We start from the raw sequence: 18,577 nt of genomic DNA, 5'->3' as shown, positions 1-18,577 counted from the left end.
CACATACAGTTGGGGTCTGGGGCAATGATGCCGTTCTCCACCACATTGCCCAGGATAGCTAGGTGTTTGGTCCTGAATATGCACTTACTGGCATTGTACATGAGGTTCAGGGATTTGCCTGTGTGGAGAAATTTCTGGAGATTGGCGTCATAGTCCTCCAGGTTGTGTCCGCAAATGGTGACATTGTCGAGATAGAGGAATGTAGCCCTTAGCCCATACTTGTCTACCATGTTGTCCATCTGCCTCTGGAAGACCGATACCCAGTTCATAGTACTGAAAGGGACCCTCAGGAACTGATAAAGCCATCCATCTGCTTCAAATGCTGTGTAGGGATAGTCCTCGGAATGGATCAGTAACTGGTGATGTGCAGCTTTCAGGTTGACAGTCGAATAGACCGGTATTGAGCAATTTCATTCACCGCGTCTGCAATTCGGGGGAGGGGGTTAGCGTCCAGGAGTGTGAAATGATTAATTGATGGGCTATAGTCAATCATTAGCCTGGGCTTTTCTCCCCTTCTCATGACTACTACTACCTGGGCTCTCCATGGGCTGTTGCTGGGTTCAATTATTTTTTTTTTAAGCAGCCACTGCATTTCGGCTCTAATAAATTCTCTGTCCCCTCCACTGTATCACCTGCTCTTGATGATTATCGGCTTACAGTCAGGGGTTAGGTTCTGAAATGGGGGGGGGGGGTTGGTTGGGGTTCAATATTCAGCACAGAGAGACCGCATGTAGTGCCTGGGTTTTGGGACCCTCCATTCCACACCATGATTGGGGGAAGTGGGCCTGAGTACTCCTTGGTCACGCTTTTAAGGTGTCACAGGAAGTCAAGGCCCAATGACACAGAAGCACACAAACCTTTCAAAACATACAATCGGAACGTGCAAAATCCCCCCTCCCCCTTTACAGTTAAGTGCACAGTACAATATCCCTGAATAGTCACCGAATACGATTGTGACGCTAGATAGATATGGTAGTCCGAGGGCAAAACTTTAATTTGTACCTCCAAATGGTTGTAGAGTTTATAAAGCTCTCTGTTGAGCAAGTGTCTATTAAACAGTCCGTCAGATGTCTGTTTACCCTTACCTCCATCATTGAGTTACTCAGTTGGTGGGGTTTGGCATTGACTACGAGGAGCGACAAGATGGTGACCGTTCCCACCATTGCTTCTCTTCTGGTAATGGTGACAGCCGTTGTTCCCGCTGTTGTTTCTCTTCCGGTAGTAGTTCCCGCCGCAAGGTACAGCAAGATGGCGGTGACGGGCAGCATGGGACGTGGGGTCCCGCACCTCTGGGCTTGGGCACAGGGTGTATGACTGTTTAGGGGCCGCACATGTGGTAGCCTTCCTGGGGTTCACCTTTGCCCAACAAACTTTCACCCAGTGTCTCCTCTTATCGCATCCTGAACACATAGAGTGTTTTGTGGGGGATCTCATGTGGGGGTGTTTGGCCTGTCCGCAGAAGTAGCACTGCCAGTCACATGTGGCTGCGGTAGTCGGTACCTGGGACAGCTGTGCTCCATAGGCTTGGCTTTCTAAGAAGGCGCCACTTTCATTAGTGAAGTGGTCTGCTCCCAGTTGAGCCTGTTTGAGGGATTTTGCTAGATCGAGGGTACTGGCAAGGTCCTTCTTCCCCAACTCCAACTGCTTCACGAACTCACTCCAGCCATGATCTTCTTCCCTCACCCGGGCTGAGACCACCTTGTAGTAGCACTTTCTCGTCAACGTCCATAGTTTCAGAACGTAGTCGTTGTGAGAGTTGGTGTCTCGCCAGCACATCATTCTGGGGCCTCATGTAGTGGGCCTTCAGGTTTTCTGTAGACAGCTACTTCTATTGGCTGTCTGCACCCGCTAATGAAAGTGGCGCCTTCTTAGAAAGCCAAGCCGACAAAACAAATTAAATTTTTGGGAATTAATGTTAATACTGACTACCAAAATTTATATTCACTTAATTATCTTCCTTTAATGAAGAAGATTAAGGCAGATTTAGATAAATGGAAAGATTTACCTTTGGGTTTATTAGGAAGAATTAATACTATAAAAATGAATATTTTTCCTCGTATACAATATTTATTTCAATCAATTCCTTGTTGTTTACAAAAAAGATTTTTTAAGGATTTATATAAAGTAATTAGGGATTTTTTGTGGAAAGGAATATTTCCTAGGGTGGCGTTGAAAAAATTGATGTGGGATTTTCAATTTGGAGGGTTACGGCTACTTAACTTTCAACTTTATTATGAAGCAGCTCAATTTAGATTTCTTAGCGCATTAATGGCCACACAAGATACGCCTAGTTGGGCACAGATAGAATTGGCAGTTATTTATTATGAAAAATTTTCGAATGAATTTTTATTTCGATGGAATAAAAATTTGTTACGAACTTATGATGTACCAATATTGAAACATTTAATGAATTTATGGACAAGTAAATTACATAAAATGGGATTGAAAAATAAGTGGTCGGGAAGATTACCATTATATAATAATCAACTTGTTCCTTTCACGGTATCTAATACTATTTTGAAACAATGGGAGGAGAAAGGAATACATAATTTATCTGACTGTTTTTTAGAAGGTCATTTTTGTTCTTTTGTAGAATTGCAAAACAGATTTGATATAAGTGGTTATTCTATATTTGTGTATTATCAGTTAAGATCTTTTGTAAAACAGGTATGCGGTTGTCAAATGAATTTACTGTCTGAAACTGATTTTGAGAAATATGTGCTCTCATTTCCAAAAAAGGGTTATATATCAGGTTTGTATCATATTTTGTTGGAAAGGGAAAGTAAAATAGATTGGGATAAAGATAAAATGAAATGGGAAAAAGATTTAAGTTAAACAATAACTGAAGAAGATTGATCTGAAATCTGCCGTAATAGTGTTCAAAAATTGATTAATGCTAGATTGGCGATGATTAATTATAGTTTTATACATCAATTATATTTAACACCCGAAAAATTTAAAAAATTTGGTTTTAGTAAGTCAGATCTTTGTTTTCATTGTGATCAGGTTTCTGGTACTTTTTTACATGCTGTTTGGTTGTGTGATCGGTTACAACAATTTTGGAAAGGTATTCAATCTGTATTTAATAATCTATATAATCTTCATATTGTATTAGACCCTGATATATTTTTATTAGGGAATATGCAACCGTTGATTGATTTAGAATTAGATAATTACCAGATCTCTTTTATTTACTTAGCGCTGGCAGTGGCCAAGAAATGTATAGCGATTACTTGGAAGAATAGAAATGTATTGTCTTTAGATAGGTGGTATTCAGAGATGAAGTTTTGTTTGGTTATGGAAAGAATATCTTTTTCTATACAAGATAAGATGTCTTTTTATGAGAAAGTGGACCCCATTTATTGATTATATACAATTTAAATAAGTTTGAATTAATCATTTCTTTTTCTTTAAAAAAAAACTTTTTTTATTATATATATTTTCTATATATATGTTTTCTTTTTTCTTTCTTTTTTTCAGTTTTTTTATTATTTTTTTTAAATTTAAGTTCTTTTTGTTATTGTTTTTTCATATATATTCTTATATAATTAAAAAATAATAATTAATAATTAATACTTAATTAATTTTTTTTATATATATATTGTTCTTTTTTTAAGATATATTTTTTTTATTTTTTTTATTATACTAATAGTATTAATTCTTCACTCTTTATCGTGGGGTGGGGAGGGGGGGTTTAGGGGTTAAAAATAGTTTTTTTTTAGTCTTAGTTTTTAGTTGCTGGGGGAGATGCCGAGATTGGTATTGTATTAACTATGTTACTTTGTACTTGAATTACTTTATTTTGTAATTTTTCTGTACGTGAATTACTTACTTTCTTCATATGTTAAAATTAATAAATAAAGTTTCGAAAAAAAAAAAGAAAGACAAGCCGATGGTCCTGGCAGGAGCAACAACAACATGCATTCCATGCATTAAAAAGGCATATGTCATCCCCACCTGTTCTATTGTACTACGACGTGTGTAGGCCAGTCATGCTAACCTGTGATGCATCTCAATATAGTCTGGGTGCAGCATGCTTGCAGGATGGGAAACCAGTGACTGACGCATCCAGGTCACTCACCACCATGAGACCAGATATGTCCAAATAGAGAAGAAGTTGTTGGGAGTAGTTTTCGCCTGCTCGAAATTTAACGACTACACTTACCTCTGGTCACAATTCTGAAAAAGCCAATCCATGCAGCCACTGCGTGATTACAAAGAATGATGCTCAGGCTTCAGAACTATAACGTGATTTTAATTTACAAGTGTGAAAAAGAAATGCATTTAACCGATGTGCTATCTCGTGCTCCCAGAAAAAGCATGATCCAGTAAGCTGATGAAGAGGACTCATTTGATAAAATGCACATCTCCTCCTCCTGGTTGGATGAACTGAGATATCACACGGCTGAAGATACAACTTGAGGACCCTGAGCACTTTTATCAAGGGCGGCTAGCCTGACAAGCCACGCAGCCTACCTCCTGAAATGCCACCCTACTTCCCATTCCAGGACAAATTACTCATTGATGATGGAATCATAATGAAAGGCCTGAGAGCAGCAGTCCTGAGTTCATGGCAAAACATTTATGTCAACATCCTGCACAGAAGGCACCCAGGGGCAGAAGCAACCAAACGCTGGGCTAGAGACATCGATTTTTTGGCCAGGGATGACCGAGAACATAGACCAGCAGGTACAAGCTTGCTCGGTGTGCAACAGCACCAGACCAAATGAACAGAAAGAGCCGCTGCAGCTTCACGCGGTGCCGGACCTCCCTTGGTCAACTGTGGCAACATATATCCTTGAATGGAAGATCAACAGTATTTGGTTCATGTTGATTCATACTCTGGATGGTTTGAGATCGACCTTTTACCCAACGTCACCTCATCGGCAGACATTATTAAGTTAAAAAGACACTTTTCAGTGCATGGGACACACTACACGCTGCTGTTGAACAATGCACCCAGTTCACCAGTGAGAAATTCAAACATTTTGCAACAACATGGGATTTCAACCACATCACTAGCAGCCTGGAATACCCACAGTCAAATGGGTTGGCTGAAAGAGCCGTGAGGAGCGCGAAGCAATCATAGAGAAGTCCCACAGGGAAAATACAGATGTGTTCCTAAACTGCTGAACCTAAGGAACATCTCCGGCAATCCCATATTGGGTTCTCTGGCGCAATTACTCATGTTCAGGCAGACCACAGATGACTCTGCCTGTGGCAAGGAAACTCTTGGAGCCTAAGCTAAAGAACCCACAAGAAATTAAATCCAAACTGCCGAACAGGAAGCTAATACAGAAAAGGTGCTATGACAGAAACAGCCGGCTGCTCGTGCCATTAGCAGAAGGGCATGTCATAAGGATGCAGACTCCACAGGGCTAAGTCTATATGGGCATAGTTGAAAGGAGCTGCCAGGAGCCCAGGTCATACATGGTAAAATCAGAAGGAAGGGTGTATCGGATAAACCGTCGACACATCATACCCGAAAGGGAACCACCCCCATCCCGAACCATTCCTGATGAGATTATAAACCAGAATCTGGAACATGAACCCGGGACAGGCAGAACTTCCTCAATAAAAACCCATGAATCAAATGGCCGCAACCCCGAGACCACGGATGGCACATCCTTTCAAGCTGAAGCACCTCAAGCTTCCACTTCCACCAGTGGCTACTATATAGCACACTTCGGCAACACTTGTAAACCCAAGCCAAAATATCGGGATTAAACTGGGCTGACTGTTCACTGCTGAACTGTAATTATTGTAATGTGATATCCACATGGATTGTGGTATGTGAAAGGGATTGCCCATGAAAGGGGATGTGGACAGCCACTGTACTTGCTATGATGCTATTGCGCATGCGGGGGTCCCCACGAAGCAAGCTAGTTGAAAAAAAGAGACGGAGCTTGGTTGGTGCCAGCCACCATTTCTAGGGGCTCCTGTTATATATTGTATTTGTGGAATTTAACAGTAAAGCATTCACCAGAGTTTGTTGTTTTGTGTTGTCTGGATATTCGATGCATCAACAAACATCTTCAATGGCCGTCTCGAATGTCGTGCAGTCCCTGATGATCGCTTATCCCTTGGGGCTGACTCAAGAGAGGAGGGCCGATCTCCGGAGTGGAAGACTTCTTGGGTGGCCGCTTTGTAGGACTGGAAGCACTCCAAGCAGTAGGCGTATTCCTCCAGGGCCTCTGGGGACCGAGGGTTGACCTGGAGCATGCCTGGCTTCAAGAGGGCTTCCATCCCATCTTCAAAATTAAGTTAATAAAATTATGATGTGATCGATAGTACTCGGGGACTTGTGAGGAGCGCAAACACCTTTTATTAGCTTACAACTAATGGCTGGTATTTACAATAGTCTTCAGGTAAATTTGAGGTAAGGCAGAAAAACAGGGTGTATATCAGGACTGGCAGGGGTGGAGCCAAGAGGAGGGGTCAGCCGTCTAATCTATACATAGACAATGAATTCCAGTTCATTACAACCATTCAAAGAGCTGATCTATCTACTTCCTGTAACGCTTCCTCATTGCCGTTTCTGATTCTGCTGACAACTATCATGTCATCAGCAAATTTGTAGATAGGATTGACATTGTGGCTGGCTGCACAGTCATGGGTATAATGAGTAGAGCAGTGGGCTAAAGCACACATCCTTGGAGTGCGCCTGTGTTGATAATCAGTGAGGAGGAGACGTTGTTTCCAATTTGTACTGACTGTAGTCTTCTGATGAAAAAGTCAAGGATCCAGTTGCAGAGGAGGGTGCAGATGCCTAGAATTTGTACTTCTTGACCAGCTCTGAGGGAATATTTTCTCACTGATCTCATTTATACTTAATGCAAGCATGTCCCTTAGATTTAGATAACCACAGTATTACATCCAAAGAAGTAGCTGTTTTGAACTGTTTTTCATTTTCTGTTGGTTTTTTAATTATTTTGCCGAGATTTCACGTAAATCCCAAAAGCAGCTCATATTCAAAGTCTTATAAAGCCAACACATAACCATTCATGTGCAGGTGAATCATATTTTTGATTTATTTTATCTATCACATGAGGCTACCATAACGTTCAGCAATGCTTACATCGTTGCCATGTTGTAATAACTACTAATAATCATCATTTGTTGTTCCTTTTCTTGTGCAGTCTTGCTCTGCTGTTTAATCCATCATCTCTTGAACCCCTCAGTGAGAACATGACCCTTGAAATTCTATAATCTGCCAGTCATTCTCTACCTTTGTGGTTCCTTCAAAGAAATCCTCAGGGTTCCAAATTACCAAGCTGCTTTCCAACCCCAAACCTCCCTCCACCATTCTCCATGTGTGCAATCTGTGACCTACTCAATTTTTAAATGACTGTAATGTCTTCATGTGAAAGATGCAAGGCCCATTATAGTGTGCATACCATATTTCACCTCCCTGGCATCAAACTTGAGCCGGCAGCTTTATGCACCTTTCAGGCATGGATTTTATTTTCGGTATCTTTTAAAATATGTCGATTTGAAGTTTAGGAAAAATATAATGACCTTATTCAGACTCAGAGTTTCATGATTTTTCTTCTTTATTTTTTAAAAGCACACAGCTAACAAGACTTTTAATGACCATCAATTGTGTGGAAAGGTCAGCAATACTCAGATATGATTTAATGCTCCCTATTAGTCATTCAAAATCATTGTGCAGTTGGCAACATACCTTTGTGCTTTTTCAAATAATCTATGTTAAGTCTGGTGTTCATTGCATTTTTCACTCACTGAAATGTGTCACAGTTTCTAAGTGGTAATTCAAGCACCTCAGGCGCCAAGTACAGCAGACCTGATTCTCTAGCTATTCTTCTGTCCAGAAGGCTGGATTTTGTGCGCAAGCTTTAGATCCAGATGGACATTAACAAAGTGGTGGAACTTTTTAGTCCATGAAGGAGATCTAGTGGAGGAAGAGGCTTCTATGGTGGCCTGAAAACAGAGGACTATACAGCCAAACAGAATTTGTGAGCTTTTTCCAGCAAGACTCCACTTTTCAAAAGAAATCAATGGATTCATCGGCACAGCCAAACAGTGTGCTCATTGCTTACGAAACACATTTTGCACAGAAAACCAGGAGATGAGACAAAATCATCCAAGTATTCTGTTTATGGGGATGTTGAATTGATAATTTTCATCAGGATTGGAGACATATAACATAAAATCAGGCTTATTGGCTCACTGAACCCATGTTGTCTATTCGTCATCCATTTACACAATTCCTCTTTTCCTCTTCTCAAAAAGGACATTTAATTGAAACTAAAGGAAGAAAAGGTTTGGGGTAATCCTAACAGATTTTATAAATATATCAAAAGTGAAAGGGTAACTTGGAAGAGAGTGGGGCCCTTTAAGGATCAACGTGGTAATTTGTGTGTGGAACTACAGGAGATGAATGAAATCATAAATGAAGTGGAAGTGCTGGTAATCTTACCAAGTGTATCCAAGGAAGTTTAGGAAGACATTTCTGGCAGAGTAATTTTTATGATCATTAGCCATGGGTGAGCTACTGGAAGGCTGGCTAATATTGTTTATTTAATTAAAAATGGCTGCAAGAAAAAGCCTGTAAACTATGGACCAATAAATTTAACATCATTGGTAGGTAAGTTACTGAAGGAGTTTCCAAGAGATAGGACTTACAAGGATTTGGAAAGACAATGACTGATTATGGACACCCAACATGCCTCATAAATTGAATTGAAGTTTTTTGAATGACTGGATCACTTGAGTTGTAAAAGAATGGAGTGTAGGAGGTTAAGAGATGAGGTTTGTAGAAATCATGAGGGGAATAGATAAGGTGAATGGTCACAGTCTTTTCCTCAGTGTAAGAGAGTCTGAAAATAGAGGGCATGAATTTAACGTAAGAGGTAAAACATCTAAAAAAGTTCTGAGGGAAATCTTTTAGGTACTGTATGCTGCCACAGAAAGTGGTAGAGGCAGGTATAATTAAAACATTTTTTAAAAATTCAAATATTAAATGGGTGAAATGCAAGCAAGTGAGACTGGCCAGCAACATGGTTACATGGATGAGTTGGATTCAGGGCTTGTATCTGCTCTGCATAACTTTATAACTCTACACTAATATGATTTTATTCTTCCCACTTACCCGGAAACCCCGCACCCCCACCCTACCATATTTTGCCACTCATTTACACACTTTCATAATATCCAATCACCTATTAGCCCACATTCCTTTGGGACATAGAATGCATAAAATTCATTCATGTAGTGCTAGTCTTCAGGATTGAACCTCATTCACTGGAGCTGTGAGGCTTTGCCTGGGGATAATTCCCCTGGTTTTCTGCGAAGTAGCACAGGGGAGCTGTTATGTCTGAGTGAGCACATAGAGCCTTAATTAAAAATCTTTCCTGAAAGGTGACATCTTTAATGATAAAGCACATCTTCTGTATTCTTTTGGGAGTGCCAATCTAGATTTTTATAGTGAAGTATTGAGAAACAAAATCATTTGTCAACCATGTCTTGACTGAATCATCTGTTCCTACAGAATTGCATGAAGAGAAAAATCCCCAAAGGACACAAATAGCTAATTAATTTAAACTACATGAAGACAGGTGCCTGGAGTTCCAGGTGCCAAAGGTGATTCCAGGTCATGTTTTGCAAAGCTGCAAACAAGAAGGATTTTGTACTTCCTGGTCTTTATGCCCATTGTGATGAGATTCACAGCACTACTGGCACTGGATCGGTTTCTATGTGAATTTCAACTGTAAAATTAGAATGGTTTATATTTCTTATAAGCCACTTTAATATTTTGAAGACCCAAGAGCCTGCAGATGCTGGAGAAATTAAAAATCTGCCAAAGGAACTCAGTGAGTCGATCAGCATCATTGGTGGGTAAAGGAATTGACTTTTTGTGTTGAAACCCTTAATCAAGACTAATCATGGAGGGAAGAAAGCCAGAATGAGAAGGAGAGGGTTGGAAGAGTGAGACAGGGGCAAGTAGGGGATTTATGTAGAATGATGGAGAGCTGGAACTGGGGGATGACGGTGAGGATTGGAGTTGGGAGCCAGAGGCAAGTGATTGAGAGTGCAAGCAAAATGAGCCAAGGGAGAATGAAGGAAGAGACAGCTGGTCGAGGGTGATTAAGCAGAAACAAAGGCTGCCAAAGCTAGAATCCAATGAATAGATGAGGTGGCAATGGTGATCATGGGATCTATCAAGGGAGATGTAGCACAGGTGGGATCATATGAGACCAGAAAGGGAAGGAGAGCCAGTGGGTAAAGTGTGTGAGTAGCACTGGATGAAATTTGGGGTGGGGGGAGGGGGGAGAGGGCTAGGTGGATGAAAATGGCTGGGACTCCAGAGGTGGGGAATTGTGAGAAAGGGGACAAAAAAGGAGGAATGGAGGGCCCGAATAAGAAAGAGAGGAGAGCAAAGGAGGTGGTGGTCACCTGAATGACGGAAGTGGGGTTACCTGACTGATGGAGGTGGGGTTAACTGAATGACAGAGTTGGTGGTAACCTGAATGACAGAGTTGGTTAGTCGCTTGAATTCCAAACATCAGAAGACCGCTCCGGGAACCAGCACACTAGGAGGTAACTTTGAAGAAGAGACACCTATGCTTTTACAAAAATCTGAGGATATTTTGCATGTCATTGTCTACTCTATCAAACTTCTATGGATACACTGTGGAAAGTATACTAATGGGTTGCATCACAGCCTGGTTGCTAAATCAAGTTCCAGGAACTCAGAAAGTAGTAAACATTACAGTCTCTGACCTTCCATCCATTTCAGACATCTTATTGAAAATTGCAACCTCAAAAAGGCAGCCAAAATCATAAAGGCCCATCACACTGGTCACAACATCTTCTCTCTGCTAGATTCAGGTAACTCAGCAACTCTAGGTTCAAGAACAGTTTCTTTCCAACAACTACAACCAAACCCTTATTACGTTAATCATGGGCTGCCCTGACACCACAAAAGGATGACTTGCACCTACTGTAACATCTTACTTCTTTCTTGCGAATATTTATTATCTACCTTTTGTATTTATTATCACTTTTTAATTTAATATAATGTATGCTATTTTAGTTGTTATTTTTAAGGAAGGACCTATTGAGCTGCAGCAGTAAGATTTTCATTGATATGTATACTTTATGATTTATATGACAATAAAATCATTATCATTAAAAATTGAAAAAGTGATATTCAAACTCTATAAAATAGAATCTGATATAATCTAACAGCATAATCCTCCATACTGCAGTATGGTCAAAGCAGAAAGTATTCACTGCTCATCTATCTAATACAGATCCACAATGGATAAATTTCTATAAATTATTATGAGAGTCAAATATCGTTGAGCTTATTTTCTTCAATTTTCAACATTCACGTCCCATTTCTGCCCTGAGTTTAAATGGAAGATTATGCTTAATCTCATCACTTGCTAGGATTGTGAATTATGCCTTTTTGCCTTAGGAACAGTGAAGATATTTTGTGCCTTGATGAATGTATTAAAGTTGTTAGCTGCTATCATTGAACATTCTCTCTCCTCAGACCCCTCCTCGTTTCCTTCAAACTGCCATCAACACTTATGTTTACTCCGAGAAATATGGTTAGTTCTTCCATCCTTTCGAACTATGATCCTTTTCTGTCCAAAGGGCGACAAGTTGCTTAGCCTCCTTATCACATGGCCAGATTTTTTTAAATATAATTTTCCTATTAATCTTTTTGGAATATTTTTGCTATGTTAAAGGCCCAATGTAAATTAATATCATTGTGGAAACTTCAAGAATCCATTTGTTTTCATATACAAAAGTTATTTTCCTTTTTTTTCCCTGTAAAGACACACAAAGAGCTTCTACTAATCTTGCACCACTATTCAGACCAAAAAAAGAGAAGCAAAAGACAATCCCTTTGCAGACATCAAGTGACTGTAGATTCTGCCTCCTTTTCCAATGAACTTGAAAGAGCCTTCAGAGATAAATTTATCAACATAAATCAATGTCATTTTAACTGGAAGAATTTTACTGTAAAAGATTTTATTAACTGATAGAGCTTTTGTGGAAGGTTAATCCTAGCCTTGCAATATTTCATTTAGTCTACAACTGAAGCACACTTTCTCTGATCAGAATAATCAAGACATTCTTCTTGTAACAGTTTGAAAAGAGAGAAAAAAAATCATCCTCTTAAGTCCCTTCCACCAGCCTCAAACTTTGGCTGATAATTCAATCACTGTCTCATCCTGAACTCAAGGATTAATTGTCCTATTTGAACCTGAGTTACTTTTTCAGTCTGATATTCATTCCACCTTAAAGGCTTGTTCCTAATCTGAAATCCTCCCTCATTTCTCTCTCATTTCCATACAAAGTTAACTTTTTACTGTTATGGGAGACCTTCTAACTTCAGCTCACTCAATATTCATATTATATTCCATCTCGTATTCATGAATACTCATTATACTCATGATATTGTTTGCAAATGTGTCTTCTATTTAGGCTTCAAAATACCCACCTTAAATACTGCTGCCTCTCAGTTATTTTAGGATTTTTCTTGGTTTAGCATTTAGCCTCCACAAAGCATTTTTTGCATATTTTGTTTCTGTTTAAGATACAATGTAAATGTGAGTTGATACTGGTGGTATTCAGGAAATTTATGTCTAAGTATGTGGGAGTATGTGAGAGTGCATTGATGTACTAATTCATGATGATGTATTTTGTTCAAAATAACTCTAGTCTTGAAGTTTATTATTAGCAAAAGTCTATTTACATCAAAAAGCATGAAGGGTACACACATAAATTTCAAACTCTTTTTCAACTGCCATCTACCATTTTTTATCAGAAGTGGTCATGCAATTGTAAAATGACCAAAAATAAATCAAAATAATTTAAACTGCTAAAAAAAATAGCATGCTACTCAAAATGTAGTCCATACCTCCTATATTGCTCAATGGAAACAAATCAGATAAGTGCTCAGCAAAGAAAGAACTTACTGGAATTGGAGCAGAAAAAGGACTCCTTTAGACTTGTGAGTGTGAAAAATGGGAAAAGTGGAAAAGGAAAACAAGATAATGAGAACAACTTATTGAACCTTATTCACAAAACATTCATTGATAATATTTAACAGCAAATAGCCAAATTATTCAGTTGTACAGTAATGATACACCATATTTTCAAGTATTGAAAAATAATTATGTAGAACATGCAAAACTCTGCATGCCAAACTGCATGAGTTTTTCAAGCTTTGTTGGGACCAAGGTAAACTGCCTCAGGATCTTCGTGATGCCACCATCATCACCCTGTACAAAAACAAAGGCGAGAAATCAGACTGCTCAAACTACAGGGGAATCACGTTGCTCTCCATTGCAGGCAAAATCTTCGCTAGGATTCTACTAAATAGAATAATACCTAGTGTCGCCGAGAATATTCTCCCAGAATCACAGTGCGGCTTTCGCGCAAACAGAGGAACTACTGACATGGTCTTTGCCCTCAGACAGCTCCAAGAAAAGTGCAGAGAACAAAACAAAGGACTCTACATCACCTTTGTTGACCTCACCAAAGCCTTCGACACCGTGAGCAGGAAAGGGCTTTGGCAAATACTAGAGCGCATCGGATGTCCCCCAAAGTTCCTCAACATGATTATCCAACTGCACGAAAACCAACAAGGTCGGGTCAGATACAGCAATGAGCTCTCTAAACCCTTCTCCATTAACAATGGCATGAAGCAAGGCTGTGTTCTCGCACCAACCCTCTTTTCAATCTTCTTCAGCATGATGCTGAACCAAGCCATGAAAGACCCCAACAATGAAGACGCTGTTTACATCCGGTACCGCACAGATGGCAGTCTCTTCAATCTGAGGCGCCTGCAAGCTCACACCAAGACACAAGAGAAACTTGTCCGTGAACTACTCTTTGCAGACGATGCCGCTTTAGTTGCCCATTCAGAGCCAGCTCTTCAGCGCTTGACGTCCTGCTTTGCGGAAACTGCCAAAATGTTTGGCCTGGAAGTCAGCCTGAAGAAAACTGAGGTCCTCCATCAGCCAGCTCCCCACCATGATTACCAGCCCCCCCACATCTCCATCAGGCACACAAAACTCAAAACGGTCAACCAGTTTACCTATCTCGGCTGCACCATTTCATCAGATGCAAGGATCGACAATGAGATAGACAACAGACTCGCCAAGGCAAATAGCGCCTTTGGAAGACTACACAAAAGAGTCTGGAAAAACAACCAACTGAAAAACCTCACAAAGATAAGCGTATACAGAGCCGTTGTCATACCCACACTCCTGTTCGGCTCCGAATCATGGGTCCTCTACCGGCACCACCTACGGCTCCTAGAACGCTTCCACCAGCATTGTCTCCGCTCCATCCTCAACATCCATTGGAGCGCTTACATCCCTAACGTCGAAGTACTCGAGATGGCAGAGGTCGACAGCATCGAGTCCACGCTGCTGAAGATCCAGCTGCGCTGGATGGGTCACGTCTCCAGAATGGAGGACCATCGCCTTCCCAAGATCGTGTTATATGGCGAGCTCTCCACTGGCCACCGTGACAGAGGTGCACCAAAGAAAAGGTACAAGGACTGCCTAAAGAAATCTCTTGGTGCCTGCCACATTGACCACCGCCAGTGGGCTGATAACGCCTCAAACCGTGCATCTTGGCACCTCACAGTTTGGCGGGCAGCAACCTCCTTTGAAGAAGACCGCAGAGCCCACCTCACTGACAAAAGGCAAAGGAGGAAAAACCCAACACCCAACCCCAACCAACCAATTTTCCCCTGCAACCGCTGCAATCGTGTCTGCCTGTCCCGCATCGGACTTGTCAGCCACAAACGAGCCTGCAGCTGACGTGGACTTTTTACCCCCTCCATAAATCTTCGTCCGCGAATCCAAGCCAAAGAACAGTAATGATACACCATATTTTCAAGTATTGAAAAATAATTATGTAGAAAGAAGATCTAATGTACCAATAATGAGCAATGCACAATTTTAGTGGCATGTTTCCAAACTGAATGTGAGAAGAGTGTTCCGACTGGATGAATAGTAGAAAGTTATATCACTCTGCCTAAAAATGATTAATATTACCAAGAACACCAATAGTTTCATCTATCAAGAAAGCTGTAAAGCCTATAACAGCAATATGATTGGAGCAAAAAGCTGCAGATGTTGGAAATCCAAAACAAAGATATTCGACAGACTATGCCTGTAACATAGCCTGTGGTTACATTAAAGCATACAATGTTAGCATCTAAAAGCAGATCAGTTTATTTGATGAAGAGTGAAGACATGAAACTGATGAGAAGAACATGAATTGTGAAACAGTTTAATATTGGGTTGTATGCATTAAAAGAGTTGTATTGGTGAAGTATTTAAATATCAGGAAACAGTAAAAAGAAACCAGATGGACCTTTCCACCTAAGTGTTTTGTTGCTGTTTCATGACTAATTTCAGAATCACGTCTCCTGTTTTTTGTACCCACTTATTCTGTCTGGATGGAGGCTGAACCTAATTTTATATTTTTGGCCTTTGTGTCCAAAATCGATAGTTCGGGGGCTCAAATCAATGAATGGCATGTTAATCAATGGAAGAGTTGAAGAGGTTAAGTTGAATGTTGGCCACAGAGACCTGGGTGCTAGGATCAGTATTAAGGTTTGCAGTTGTTAATATGGTTGCCTTGGTAGTTTGGAACTAGAGTGGGTGCATTTAGCAATATGGAAGCTAATGATATGTATATACTTCTCTTTGTTGTTCTCTGTACAAGTGGCTGGGCCTGCCCATTTATGACTTGATTCCCTGTAACACCTCCCCCTGTGACCTGGCCATAAAGGTTGACCTCCCTACCCCCTTCCATTCATTCGAGCACATGGAGTTGGGCCAGCTGAAATCTAATGTGCATTAAAGCCTATCATTCCTCACTCAGCCTTTGGAGTCACTGATAGTGAGTATCAGTGGTTAGGGATGTTCCATTTATGTGGTTAGCCAGATCTGCAGATTAGCTGGTGGAAGTGGTTGATTTAGTTGTCTCAGAATTGGGATGGAACCCAAAGGAGAGCTAGTGAAATCCTTGCCTTCAAAGACACCTACCTTGTTGGGGTACCAGTACTGGGACCAATTTAGGGATGTTCAGAACCAAGTTTCACAGGTGCACTGGAATCTCACTTGTGTAGGGGTGGTCTCAGCATGTGTGATTGAAAATTACAGAAGCTTATTACATGCATTATGAGTTGCTAAATTCAGTTGTGAACATACAAATCTCCTCTGTACTAAAGAGTCAAATGCCCAAGTGAGCTAGATTTAACTTTGCAGATAATTATAAAATATATTTTTTTAATTAGATTACGTGAAACATAAAAACATGGTTAAATCTGTAATTGATCTGTACATATTTCAAGAAGACATTCACATTGTGTTTCTATAAAGCAAGTGCATTGTTATAGGTTAACAATAGTGCAACTGAATAATACTTATTCTCTCTTTTTAATTAAAATGGCTTGGCTTTCACAGATTTTGTTTCACTGATGAAGAGCATTTTGTGGGTGAGAGACCTTGTTACTCTTTTTCTTGAGATTGTCTATTTCTGATTTGCCTTCTACATTGTTCTGAGCACTTGGAAGAATTGTGGATTTCATTTGAAATGTTCATGGTTCCTTTAGAAGAGGTCATTTCAAATCACTGAAGTTGGTTCATTGCCTGTGTAATTAGATTTTACAAGAAGGGTTTCTGCAGGTTGTTAGGATGTGGAACTAAATTTCATGTGATTCTTTATATTTGATCTTTTTCTTCCACTTTGTCATTGTCATGGGGGCATGTGTATTGGTTGTGCACAAATGATGTAATTGTGGATACTCCCATGGCTAAAGGCAACGTTGTTTTCCAGTTTTGTAAAAGTTCTTGCTTCTGTCTATATCTTTCAGCATGAAGAGCACAGGTGACTTCCTTTACCTTTCACATAATTCTTCCTACTTCCCTTCATTATTGAGGCATCATGAGTTGGGTGTGACTGAAATTTCAAAAATTGGAGAATATATTACAGCCATCCCCAATTACAAGTAGATGTTGAGATGTAGATCTGCAAAATCAGAACTAATATTCATCTTTGGGTAATTCCAAAATCTATATTTTGATATCATATTATAGTTGCTCAGTGCAGCAGACACGTGTTAATTTTGTGTTTAACCATTCTCTTTCTGGATTGTTTAGTTTTCACAATCCTGTGATAGCCTTCAATCGCATACCCTAATGGTTATAGCAGGTTTTATATGTGGGTGTTGGATGAGGTAGGAATTACGAGCTATTTGCAGACTTTGTGTATATCTTGTCGTATAAATGGGACATCATGAGAGTACACTGCTTCCATAAAGTATTTCTGTTTTTGTGTTTAGAGATAGTGCAATATCTTACTTTGTTGCAGCTTTGATTTTGCTCAGGTGCTGCATTAATGCTCACTTATCCGATAAGCAGCTCTGTGATAAGTTGCACAATTTTAAATATAATCTGCACAAGCTAAAACTCTATTGCATGTCAGAAAACTTACTACAAGCCCTTGAGATTATATAGAATGCGTTGTCATTAAGATTTGAGCATAGCTTTTTATTAAAAGAAAACGTTTGAGAACCGTCACTGTTAGAAATACTGTATGAAAATGTGATTGCATTAACTTCCTGAGTTAGTCTAGGATAACAGTGTGGATTATTCACAGTTTATCACCACATTGATAAATCGATTTGTATTAACTAGTCATGCTCACATCTAGTCATTGCTCAATGCTCAAATAAGGGTGCTGGAAAGTAAATGTGCACTTGAATTCATAAGAATTATTGTGACCTTTTCATTATTTACTGCATTATTTGATGAATTCTGAATCAATGGGCTGATAGGACAACAAAGTGTCACAAAATATTTTGAGTTTTGAAGGAACATAGATTTTTTTGGTTTTGGCTAACCCGCTCTCCTTTTCCTCTCCCTTCCCTTCCCCCTGTCTTATTTCCCTCAGCCCTCCCCTCTCTATTCACCTACAATCCCTCCTCCCCTTAGTTGCTGCTGTGCCCTCCCTCTTTTCTCTCCCTCCCTTCTCCACCGATCATCTCCCCCCTTACCCTTTTATTTGAATGCCTGCTGACATTTTCCATACCTTGATGAAGGGCTCAAACCAAAAACATTGGATATGTATCTTTATCTTTGCTATATAATACTGCCACATTGACCACCGCCAGTGGGCTGATATCGCCTCAAACCGTGCATCTTGGCGCCTCACAGTTTGGCGGGCAGCAACCTCCTTTGAAGAAGACCGCAGAGCCCACCTCACTGACAAAAGGCAAAGGAGGAAAAACCCAACACCCAACCCCAACCAACCAATTTTCCCCTGCAACCGCTGCAACCGTGTCTGCCTGTCCTGCATCGGACTTGTCAGCCACAAACGAGCCTGCAGCTGACGTGGACATTTACCCCCTCCATAAATCTTCGTCCGCGAAGCCAAGCCAAAGAAGAAGATAATAGACACTGTTTGATCTGTTGAGTTTCTCTAGCACTGTGTTTTTACTTCAGCCACGGTATCTGCAGACATTTGAGTTTTACTTCCAAAACCCAAAGCTTGGACCTCCCTTACACTTATT

General features: G+C 40.2%; 1 protein-coding gene across 3 annotated transcripts in view; it reads left to right on the top strand.

The window, feature by feature from the left end:
• Positions 1 to 18,577, top strand: part of negr1 (neuronal growth regulator 1) — a 530,464-nt gene that overhangs the window by 316,956 nt on the left and 194,931 nt on the right. The window lies entirely within an intron of this gene.

Source organism: Narcine bancroftii, chromosome 5 (genome assembly GCF_036971445.1).
Source record: "Narcine bancroftii isolate sNarBan1 chromosome 5, sNarBan1.hap1, whole genome shotgun sequence".
Taxonomy (NCBI): domain Eukaryota; kingdom Metazoa; phylum Chordata; class Chondrichthyes; order Torpediniformes; family Narcinidae; genus Narcine; species Narcine bancroftii.
This window is presented reverse-complemented; position numbering and strand designations above follow the sequence as displayed.